The 12026-nt window shown below is 34.9% G+C and overlaps 1 protein-coding gene across 2 annotated transcripts in view; it reads right to left on the bottom strand.

The window, feature by feature from the left end:
• Positions 1-12026, bottom strand: part of LOC134528181 (putative protein kinase C delta type homolog) — a 152110-nt gene that overhangs the window by 96097 nt on the left and 43987 nt on the right. The window lies entirely within an intron of this gene.

Here is a 12026-nt window from a genome sequence, read left to right as displayed (position 1 = left end):
TTTTTATTTTTAATTTTTTATTAATTTTTTTTTGTATTTTAATGACATCAAAGAAAACTTGTGGCGGTTTTCTCCGTGTGCTCCTGATTATTCTTGCCAATATTATGATGGTTTTCTCCGTGTGCTCCTGATTATTCTTATCAATATTTTGATGGTTAATCCATGTGCTTGCGATCATTCCTGCGGTTTCGGTCAAAGGTCATGGTCACACCCATCCAAGATGGTCACCGTGATGTCGTAATCCAAGATGGCGGACCGTGGGAAATCTGAGAAGCACTAGCAGGAAGGACGAACTTTTTTCTCCTTGGATACTATCGAAGCCAACCTCCCTTTGCGATCGATAGTGAGCGTTCCGCATTCCGCATTAATGAAATATATATTATTTACCTGCAAGCAACACGTGGCGCCATCTGTTGACGACAGCCGGAACTACTTGTATCAATTTGCTTTGCATTAGATAACTTAACTCTCGCTGATGAAATATTTCAAAAACTCTATTTAAGAAATGGTTCCAATTGGTGAAAACAGACAGTTTGTATCTAACATTAGTCACAGAAGCTACCATGGATCATGGTTTGTTATCTATAGCTGAATCGGAAGGAAGCCGCTGTAGATACTGTGGCAAGGATTTTGTCATGAGAAGGAATGCTAGACGTCATGAGAAGAATGATTGTGCTAGAAACCCACTACGCAACATGTTAAGCTGTAATCGTTGTAGCAGGTTGTTAACACGAATTGACAGCTTAAAAAGACATGGTAGAACATGTAAAGTCAAGACTACTTACGGCACAGAGGACACCGATGGATCCACTAGACTAAAGAAGAGTGATCTGCATTATGACAATAATTTTCCTTGTCCTGAGCGTGATGGTATTAGCTCACCCGATCGTGAGGAAGAACATAAATTGAAGGATGCTAATGGCTTCGGGAAGACTGAAACTAATGGAAGTATCAACACCGTGAATAGTGAGAATACATTCAAGCCTATATTCAGTAGATCCTCCATTCTTTGTAAAAATGATGGACTCCTAAAAAGGAAGCATGAAGACGATAAAGACACTTCGACATCATCGATAGCGAATTCATACGGTAATCTGGGTGAAGAGGATGTCTTCTACAGTAATTGTTACAGTGACTCTGAGGCTGTTGACAAAGGCATAGACTGTGATGAAGCACCTAGAGCTGACAAGATCGAAGAATGTGGCGATGTCCTGAGACCGAAACGATGGAAACGTCGTGTTATAATAAATAAATCTGATAATGCTTATTATGATCACTGGGACGATTGTGATATTAAAAGTATTTATAATAAACAAGCAAGTAAGATGGTGGTAGAACAGATTGATTATACATCTTGGAAAGATCCAAACATATTGGTTGACCGGCTAAGACTTCTACATGGCTCGCTTTGTGCAGGAAACTATCCGTGCATCAAAGAAATATCCTTCATACTCAAAGAACTGAGGAAAGCTGGCTACATACAATAATGGCTTCTTTTACTTGTATTTGTGTAATGTTGAGAAGTAATAAAATATTAAAAGTAAAAATTTAATGTTTTTATTTCTTGTATTCTGATTTCCAAATAAGCCTGTGTGTGTTTCCGCTACTGTATGTGTGATCATTACGTTTCCTGTGTGTACTGTGTGTACGTTCCGTTTCCTGTGTACTGTGTGTACGTTCCGTTTTCTGTGTGTACGTTCCGTTTCCTGTGTACTGTGTGTACGTTCCGTTTCCTGTGTGTACTGTGTGTAAGTTTCGTTTTCTGTGTGTACTGTGTGTACGTTCCGTTTCCTGTGTGTACTGTGTGTACGTTCCGTTTCCTGTGTGTACTGTGTGTAAGTTCCGTTTCCTGTGTGTACTGTGTGTACGTTCCGTTTCCTGTGTGTACTGTGTGTACGTTCCGTTTCCTGTGTGTACTGTGTGTAAGTTCCGTTTCCTGTGTGTACTGTGTGTACGTTTCGTTTTCTGTGTGTACTGTGTGTAAGTTCCGTTTCCTGTGTGTACTGTGTGTACGTTTAGTTTCCTGTGTGTACTGTGTGTACGTTCCGTTTCCTGTGTGTACGGTGTGTACGTTTAGTTTCCTGTGTGTACTGTGTAATCATTACATTTATTGTGTGTAAATTGCATGTATTGCGCGTACATTGCGTACATTACGTGTTGGAGCTGATGGAGCTGTTGGAGCACTTGTAGCTAATGGTCAATTGAAGCATAGGAGCAAAATTTAGATGGATCTGATGACGTGAATTGTAGCTCTTGGAGCCTGGCGTATATTGGAGAGATCGAATTTTTTTTTCGATCAAATGATCCTCTTTTTTAATTTGTAGATTTGACTCTAGTATTATTGTACATGGTTCTTGATTTGACTAGCGTATTATTCCATATGGTGCATGTATATAAGCGAGTCCTAGACAGCAGGACGCTCAGTTTGTTTCTGACGACGGTGGTGTAAGGATCACCTAGTTTGTTTCTTCTGGTGCATAAGTCGTGTCAATTAGCTGTTCTTGAGACCTCGATGGCATCTTTACCGTCTTTAACGTTGAACTCGGAGGTTGTACCATCGATTACGGGAACCTTGACGACAGCTACGACGGAGAAGGAGCAGATCCCGTGTGCAACGACGATGTCAACATTGGAGGAGATTTCAACAGACGTGATACCACCATCATCCGAAGTTTCATCGTCAGCAATGGACTCTTCAACTAATGAAGAGCGTACATTGCGTCAGTGCAAATACTGTGACGCATCATTTACTATCACCTCAAATGCTCGCAGACATGAAAGAAGCAGTTGTTCTAATAATGTTAAAAGAATACAATTTCAGTGCAATAAATGCAAAAAACTAATTTCACGTCTTGATAGCTTACATCTTCATTATAAAAAATGCTCCGAGAAAGTTAAGTGTGAGTATAATGAACATGGTTCTTGTTTTGACTCATGTGTTGTACCGACTGATGAGTCTATATAAGTGAGACCCTGGTGATATGGACTTCAGTCCGTCTCTGGCTGTGGTGATGAACGGATCGGATAGACATTTAAAGTCATGTAAAAGGCTTAGTCCGTACAATAAGAAGACTGTTTGAAACGAGGAATCCAAAAGGCTTTGCTAATTTGTCAGTGTTTTTTTTTGTACTTGTAGTAGTGTATTGAATTTATGTAATAAATTTTTTTAAAAGAACTTGTGGTGTTTTTATTTTCTCAAACCTAACACTTTTTTAGTATTTTTTTAAATTAAAGTTGTTTTGTATCGGCCAGGGATCGAACCAAGGATCTTAGAGTTGATCTAATTAATCAGTATATTGATGGAAATTTATTTAATGATTTCTGAACTTTTTCCCGAATATCTAGCAATATAATTACGAATTTTCCAACATGGTGGTGTTGATGGATTATAGGATGATGGTAGTAGAGGTTTTAAAGTCTCTTTAAAAATGTTGAACATGGTATATTGAAATTATTATTTTTTTACATAAAATTAAACATTATTGCATCGATCGGGTATCGAACCAAGGACTGAAACTGGTCGAATCAATCTGTAAAATGATGAGTGATTTATTTAATGAATTTTGGAATTTTTCCCTAATTCCTAGCTAACTAATTACATGATGCCAAGATGGCGGCCAAATGACAAGATGGCGGGTGACACATCAATAATAAATGATTACTGCACTCTAGCGGGTGAGAATTCAACTAACATGGCGTCAGCGCACTCTAGCAGACGATAACAAGATGATGGCTTCCAGCATCAAAGACAAGATGGCGGACATGACGTCATACTAGATGACGATATATATGCTTTAAGAAAAGTGGTGGGAGTCAGTCTGCCAAAAGTCACCACGGGAGAAGGATCGGTCGCCATTTTTAATTTTTTTTGCCCTCACCGGGTTCGAACCGAGGACTCCGAACTCCGTGTCGTAAAAGTATGTTTTTTTATAAATAATTTATTAAATTTTTATCAATTGAATTTTTTTATAATTTTTAAAAAAATTTCATTAAAATCGGATAATAAATAAAAAAGTTAAAGATGGCGGCCGTAACGGAAATTGCAACGGTGACGTCATCATCCAATATGGCATATTCCATGATGACGTCAGAGGCTTATCTGAGGCTGTAGACATGGATGCTTAAGCCTACATATGGACATTTCTAGCCGCCGGGATTTTTAAGGACTAAAAACGGGAAATTTTCCCTCGAAACGGGAATTTTTCCCTCGAAAAGAGAAATTTTTAATTTGAGGAATTTTTTGAGATTTTTTGGCGGAAATTTTTTCCACATAAATGGAAATTTTGGCGATTTTTGAGGAATTTTGGGTAAATTTTGCCCAATTTTGGACGATTTTGAGAGTCAAAGGTCAAGGTCAAACTTGTCCCGTTACGCTGTGTCCCGTTACGCTCCTCCAAGATGGTCGCCGTGACGTCACAATCCAATATGGCGGATCGGACACACAGCTCCACACCCAGAACCCAGTCCTCGGTCCGGCTATTATATACTACTTAACGGAAAGTGCAACGCGAATTTATGTATCAAATTACTTGTCGGAAACGCTCGTGGCAGCGGTGGCACTCGATGGCTTGCTTGCATTCTTGCACACTCGCTTACTTGTACCCTTGTGGACTTGCACACTCTCTTGTGCACTTGCACACTTGTACAAGTGTTTAAAATATGTGTGTACCCTACAAATTTCCTATCCCTCTTATCTGAGAAGTTCCACTTCTAACATGCGTGGCGTACATTTTTTTAATATATATTTTTTTCAAAACTGTGCGTCTAGTTGTCAGCGAGTTCATTGAAGTACATTCAAGCTTTACCTGAACATTTTTTGAAATCAGTTTCTAGCCATAACTGCATAAAACTCAACACAATTATATAAAGACGTTTACATTCTGACAAGTTGGAAGAAAAAACAAACAAAATATTTCATGTCGTAAAAGTTTTACTAAAAGTGCTACCTAAAAAAAAAACACGTCACCGAGTCTTTCAGTACTCGCCAGAGATTTGTAACATGTAACCTCGGTAACGAGAAAATGTATGTGTTCCCATGTTGACAATACACTTATAATACAAAAATCAGGCACAAAATTTAACGTTTAATTCTTTAAAATAATGCTGAGCGTGATAAATCTATGCAAATTGTGTTTTCAACTACAGATTTTGATGCGACTATTTAATAATTTAGTTTGCAGACCAAAATTTTAAAACTATATAAAGAAACAACTCCGATAACAGTGAAGAGGTCTTGAAAAATACTAAACCCCGGCTTTGAACCTGATTTTCGACATATTGTCAAAATAATTCAAACCATTTAATACGATAAAGTTCCCCTTGTTGGGTTTTGTGATCTTTGGTTCCCTGTGGTTACATACACATTAGCTTTCCGCGCGAGACTTCCGTTCCATTCACGGAATTACTCCTACTGAGAACTAAGGTGTTACACATGCAAAACTTGGTATGCCATGATAACAAAAAGGGTTTACAGACTGATTCATTCGTGTGTGTGGCCATATTACCCGTGGTTATCTAACCCGTGATCGTTACCAAGCTGGGCGAGGGTTGTGTGTGAACACCAAGTCTGTAATTAAGTGGTTCGGAGCCCACCAAAATACCGGCAAGCCAGTCGCCTTAAGTCTTTGTGCATAACCGTGTGACGCAGATCACTATCCAACCAACAAAATTCGCTGACGTGAAACTGTGAAATTGATACAAACATAAGAAAGTTACTAATACACCCAATTCAACTATATCGTTCATAAAATAAAGTAAACATACATTTTTATGTGTAACATCTTAGCTCTCGGTGAATGTAATTTTGTAGGAGTAATTTCGTGACTGGAACACAAGTCGCATGGAACGGAAATGTGTAACCACAGTGCTGTCATCTGTGGCGGATGGCGCAAACCAAAGTTCACGAAGCCAAAGGGAAAATTTATAGTATTAATTGTTTAATGAATTTTAACAAGATGGGCAGTATTTTAGTAAAATTCTTTGTCGATAATCATTTCCAAAGCTGGGGTTGATTATTTTTCCAAGTTTTATAGCATGGCAAGTAAATTCTAACCAAATTTAAAACGGTCTCTAATCATGGTAAATAAATAACATCCGACCCCAGATAAAAAATACTGTTGAATAGATATTGTGTTATTTTCAAAACCAAGCTCACGTTTAATAATTTGTTGTGATACGACCCTCCTCACTAAAATTATTGCTAGTTAAAATTTTAAGTTTATTTCTACTTATTTTTTAAAGTGCAGGGCGAAAATGTGTTACTGAACCAACACTAAGTTTTTTAAAAAAAGTTCCTAAATATGTATAATGCTGTGGAAGTCTCTTCTATATTATACAACGTAAATTATATCTGCTGTATCAAATAATTAAAGAAACATATCGCACTCATCAACGATTAGTCACTGAAACTAGTTTATTTTTTTTAGTTTAACGTAAATGGAACACAAATACTTATTCTTAATCCAACTTGCCTAAAAATATGTACAACATACATTTTTAATAAAAATATTTTCTAAAGTAGTTATTAAAAGTATTTAGCATTTACAAAAGTACTGGCATAAAGAATGTGTGGCCAATTTTACAAATAAATGATTATACGAATATTATAAATAGAGGGCGTGAGTTTGTTTGAATAAAGTAAACTCAAAAACTGTGGTACCAATTTCAAAAAAAAAAATACTGTTATAAAGCTAAAAGTTTTTCCAGATTTATATAGGCTTTGTTATATTTTTAACCTGACTACTTTATTTTGATATATATTTTTTTATATTGATAAACGTCTATAAAGACTACTATGCCGAAAACCTTTCTCTGTCCGTGTAAAGCCAGGTGAAAAAACAGCTAGTAACTTATATATATATATTGTTTAAAGGACTGCTTTAACTGTAGTATATTTCAGTTTTAAAAGAATGTTAATAGCTAGGGGTGGCCACGTCTGGTAAGTGTGTAAAGCCGTTTTTTTCCTCCAGTTAATTGTTGCGCTATGTTAGTAAGATGCCCAAAACATTAGCTTAAGTTTAATGTTTGCATTGTGGAAACAGTTTTAAATGACTTTTTATCCATCAAAGTTACTGTTTTTTTAAAGACTGAGATTCTAATTCAAACCTACTTACTATCATCAGACGTTATCGAACATCGCTTCCACAATGTTTTGGACGGAACAGAATGGTGATGAGTTAAAAATGAATTTATCTACGTCATTGCATGCCGTCTCCTGAAAATTACTAACTCCATGGTTAATAGTTTATGTCCAATAGGAATAGGCTAGTTACTATAGCAAAAATAGCAATAACTTAAATGATTGCTGGAACATGACCCATGCCCTCGCGTTATTAATGACTGCGGAATCCAGCCGAGGGAATCAAGGAAGAAACATTTTCATAAAATTAACTTTTCTCTTTATACCCGAAAAACTCTTGTCTAAAATAATTTTTTATCTCATATGGATAATTTCGCTTTAGATATTTGCGCAATAACACACTAAGATTTGAGAATGTATCTGCCAGAATAACATCTCTAAAAAACAAAGTGACCATTTTTTATGGAAATAATTGACTTGACAAATGTTGAATGATTGGTAATTTTTAATTTTTAGTTATTTTTATTTATATTATATAATTTTTTTTGACAATGCGCTAATTTAATACTTTTAAGCGGGCTATCAATTAAAAAATGAGACTAACTAACGTAATCTAAATGATTTAATAAGCATTAACCGTGAATCTTTTTTAATCTGCGATAAATAAGATAAATAATTAATTATTTCATTCTATTACATGTTTTAAGGAGTAAGGACGAGCATTTAAAGATCTCTATATATTGTAATAGCATCCAAATACTTAATGTTCTCGCGTTTATAAATAATAATCGTTCTTAAGGTTTAGTGTAGTTGGCGACGCCTAGTTAGAACAGACCCCATGAATGCTATATTTAAAAGCAACACATCATTGCGTTGGATTAGTCAACACGAGAAGGTACTCTAAGATTCTAACACACACACATAAAACATTAACCTAGAAAAATAGATGTTTGATTATAATATAAAAGTCTAATAAATATCTGCGTTAAAATAAATTAGTTTGGTTTGCGATGCAGTGACATTTATAGTGAAATTATTTAAAGCAAATTTATTTAGCTCAAAGAAAAATATATATGTGTGTCCGCGTGAATAAAACATCAAAACGAATATCATAAACTATTTGTTTTACTCTATGCATTATGTATAGGATATCAAACAAAATAATCTTGGGATGTTTATAAAGTAAGATCTGTTTGGTCATTAAAAAAAACTAAAGTCGTAAACAATGTTTTTATTGACAGTTTTAGTTTACTGCATACTTACTTCATTTTTACACATAATCGCCGTTCAGTTCTAATACTTTATGTAACTGCAGTTTTTTTTTACATACGCCATTATAGTTTTGCACTGTTGCCATGGAATAATTCCGAATCTGGAAAAAATATAAATACGAAGATAAAAAATTCACAGAAAGCAAGACTTAACTAGCTGATGTCAGACAAATGGAACCCACGACAACCAAATGGACCACACAGCTACTACAGCAGGGACAAAACATGTTCGACATATGAATATCAGACAGCACAAAAATTCCGTTGAAAGAACTTAGTCATGGAGAAAATAATATTACAACACAGACGAACACAGTGGACTAACAACGACGAGACAGATTAAATGCAGGCAGACAAAAAAGCTGGACAACGCAGCAAACATATAAACACAACGATGAAGATAAACAATTACTATGGACAACACAACGACGATAACACTGACGAACACAGAATACATATGTTCCTGTCATCAGGCACAAACTGATATTGAACCATTTTTTTGTATTTAATTAATTTTATTTTTTATTTTAGGATTTTCCATGATAAACAGTGAAAAACTGCAATGGCGTTTGTCCAAAAAAAACTGCATTAAATCAAAATTTTCCCATTGCATGAATCATTTAAAGAACCTTTTTCGTAACTTCGCACCAGTTTATTTAACCATTCTGCTTATAAGTTTGCCGCCAGAGAATAAAACCGCTGACAACGGCAGTCTTGAGTTCCTCGTCGTCAGTTTGATCACCCACAAAACGGCAACATCTTCAAAGACAGCCCAGCAAACAGCAATCAGCAGCGACAACAGCCAGTCTCGGTTAGCCGAAGCGAGCAGGCGAGTCATGCGCTGGGAAGTGCGGCTACCCACAGTGCAGACAAGTGAAGCGGGAAGCCCCACTCACAGGGGCATTTGATCGTAGCATCCCAAGCCCCGCGACGAACAAACCGATGGCCTCATCGCGAGTCACACGCCTAGCAGGCATGGCTACTCTGACAACCCCAGGTTACAAGGAAAGCACAGTTAGGCGTGTGTGGACGAGCGTTATGATCCGAGTTTTGTGTACAAAAGGATCTTCACCTGCCCCCGAGTAATGCCCCTGTTTTGCTGCCTTCCCGCTTCACTCGTCTGCACTGCGAGTAGCCGCGCTTCCTGGCGGTTTAATTCCCAGGCGGCGAACTTCTATGCAGAGGGGTTGACGAAACTGATGCAGCTTTACTGAATGTGCTTTTGAACTGAAAGGCGATTATGTGGAAAAAATGAAATAGATATACTGTAAACTAAAACAATCAATAAAAACTTTTTTCACGAGTTTATTATATTTAATGACCAAATTGACCATAATTTATGAATATCCTTCGTATACGTTTGCGTATAAAACTTAATTTAAATTTTAATAATATTATCTCATAGGTATATAACTAAGAAAAAAGCAACTATGTATATTGGCTTCTTAAAGAAGAAAATCAATTATGTAAAATCAATGTTACAATAATACATAAAATATTTAAAGACATTTCATTGAATGTACTAGTTTAATGTACTAATTTATATTTATTTCAGCTTAAGTAAAACCTGTCTTTTTTAAGGAAAACTATATAAGCTAAAGAATGCTCACAAAAATAAGGGCGTAGACATAATGTGCACACTTCACCTATTGCTTTATTATTTGCAGGATACTTGTTAGTATTATTATTGTTTTGAAAATAATTTAGTAATGAGACTTAAAAAACTAACTGTTTTAATAACTTGTAATCTTAACATTTTTGAGTTTTTAATATGCGTTTCCTTTCATTCAAGAATGGGTTTTAATGTGAAACGATTTTCCGTTCTACATTGTCATTTGGAACAGATTGGAGATAGGTTGCAAGTGAAATACATCTTGTTAATATATTTTCAGGAAATAAATATCGGCTCGAATTCACTTTACTCCTTTCTCCCCTTTTGCATGTGAAAAATACTTCGATTGGTGTGGTTTAAGATTAAATTCCACTTTACTGGTAGATTACTCGCGTGTGTATGCAATTTGGCGAACATATTTAAAATTCGGATAGACAGCCCGCACTTGTTTCAAGCATGGCACTATTTCCAAATTACAAAGAAATTATTTAGCGTAGTTATATGTAGAATTTTTAATTTGATTTACTTTATGTTTAAATATATGTGTGTGTGTGTGTGTGTGAGATGTTCCCATTTGAGACATATTCTCAACCTATATCTACACGTATATTTACGCATAACTTTACTAACATAAAATTTCAGAATGACTTAAATAGCTTCAGTTATAATTCATAGTTTTGTAGATAATTTCTTCAAGTAACTAGAAACAGAACTGACGTCTAAGATGTTTAGCGTTAAAAGAAATTTAGTTTTAAGTGAATGATAAGTCAATAATTTGCACGTATCAGTAGTAGAAGAAATTATCTAGTTACTGAAGTCTCTTGATAAATTATTTTACCAAACCAAGCTTTAAGCCTTTTGACACTATTTTAGTACTCGCGAGACATATTCACTAGCATTTTAATATTTCAAATAAGAAGTCATATATTTCTGATTGCTAATGTCGGCTACATATATGTAGGAATGGAAAAGTGCTGCCTAAACCCACTTTCAAGTACTTTATTGTCTAAATTAACGTTTTTTGTGATCACCTTAAATATTATAAAGAACGTATTTTCAAGTAAATTTATTTATTTCTGTAACGTTTTTCCACTATATCCACTTTGATTGTGTGATTTAAAAACCATTTTAATTAAATATTTTCCTGCGCATATTTTTATTTATACGAACAATTTGGCTGTTTAATACGTGTCCGAACAAAACCTAAACGCTTTAAACCATTTATTTGGATGTCAGATTTCGTAAAACCTTTTTTTTTTTTTTGTAAATTGTATTAAATGTCTTTTTTATTAGTTTTATTGATTTTACGCCATTTACATGTGGTTTTCTTCGACTGTAAGATGGAGTGTATTTTATGTATTTTTTAAGTAAACTCTTTAGTCATAAGACTAAATATATTATTTTAGTGGTGCTTTTTTAGATTTTCGTACTGAAAGGTGAACTGTGAAAGCGGCCACCAAGTGTTAATTTTAATCTTATCTGAAATCTATTATAAGTGCTGGTATACTAGCGGTATTTCTTTGTAGTCCAATAAGTAAATTATCTTATTGGTATTATTTTAAGGGTTTTAAAGTAGCTAAGAGTTTTGTACAGTTATTTTTTTCCACGCATTATAAATAAACCTGAAAAATGAATTATAATATATTTTAATAATGTTTATTCTTAATAATTTTTAGAGTGTTTATGTATCTCTGTGTATGTTTTCTTGTGTCTTATTTTGTATTTCTGTTGAAACACGGTATACCTACCTAATTATTTTCAAAACATTTATAACTACTACTTGTACTCGGAATGTCTTGCTCGTAATATATTACACTGAGTAAACTGCTCACCTCTAAAAAAATAATTAAATTGTACAAATTTTCGATAGCTCTAGTAATCTAGATAACTGAGGGTTTTCGTACCAAAAAAAAAGCGGGAAATTATTAAGCTGACACGCTTATATGAAGGATAAAGAGACATGTTTAGAGCCCGTGGAATATTAAATCAGATTCTAAATGACCGTCCGTATAAAAGGTGTTAATTTTTAAGAGAGGCATCGCAAAGCAAACGGTCAAGAAAGGTG

The sequence above is a fragment of the Bacillus rossius genome, chromosome 1 (genome assembly GCF_032445375.1).
Source record: "Bacillus rossius redtenbacheri isolate Brsri chromosome 1, Brsri_v3, whole genome shotgun sequence".
In the NCBI taxonomy this organism is placed as follows: Eukaryota; Metazoa; Arthropoda; class Insecta; order Phasmatodea; family Bacillidae; genus Bacillus; species Bacillus rossius.
The sequence above is the reverse complement of the archived record's forward strand: the minus strand, read 5'-3'. Positions and strand labels throughout refer to the sequence as shown.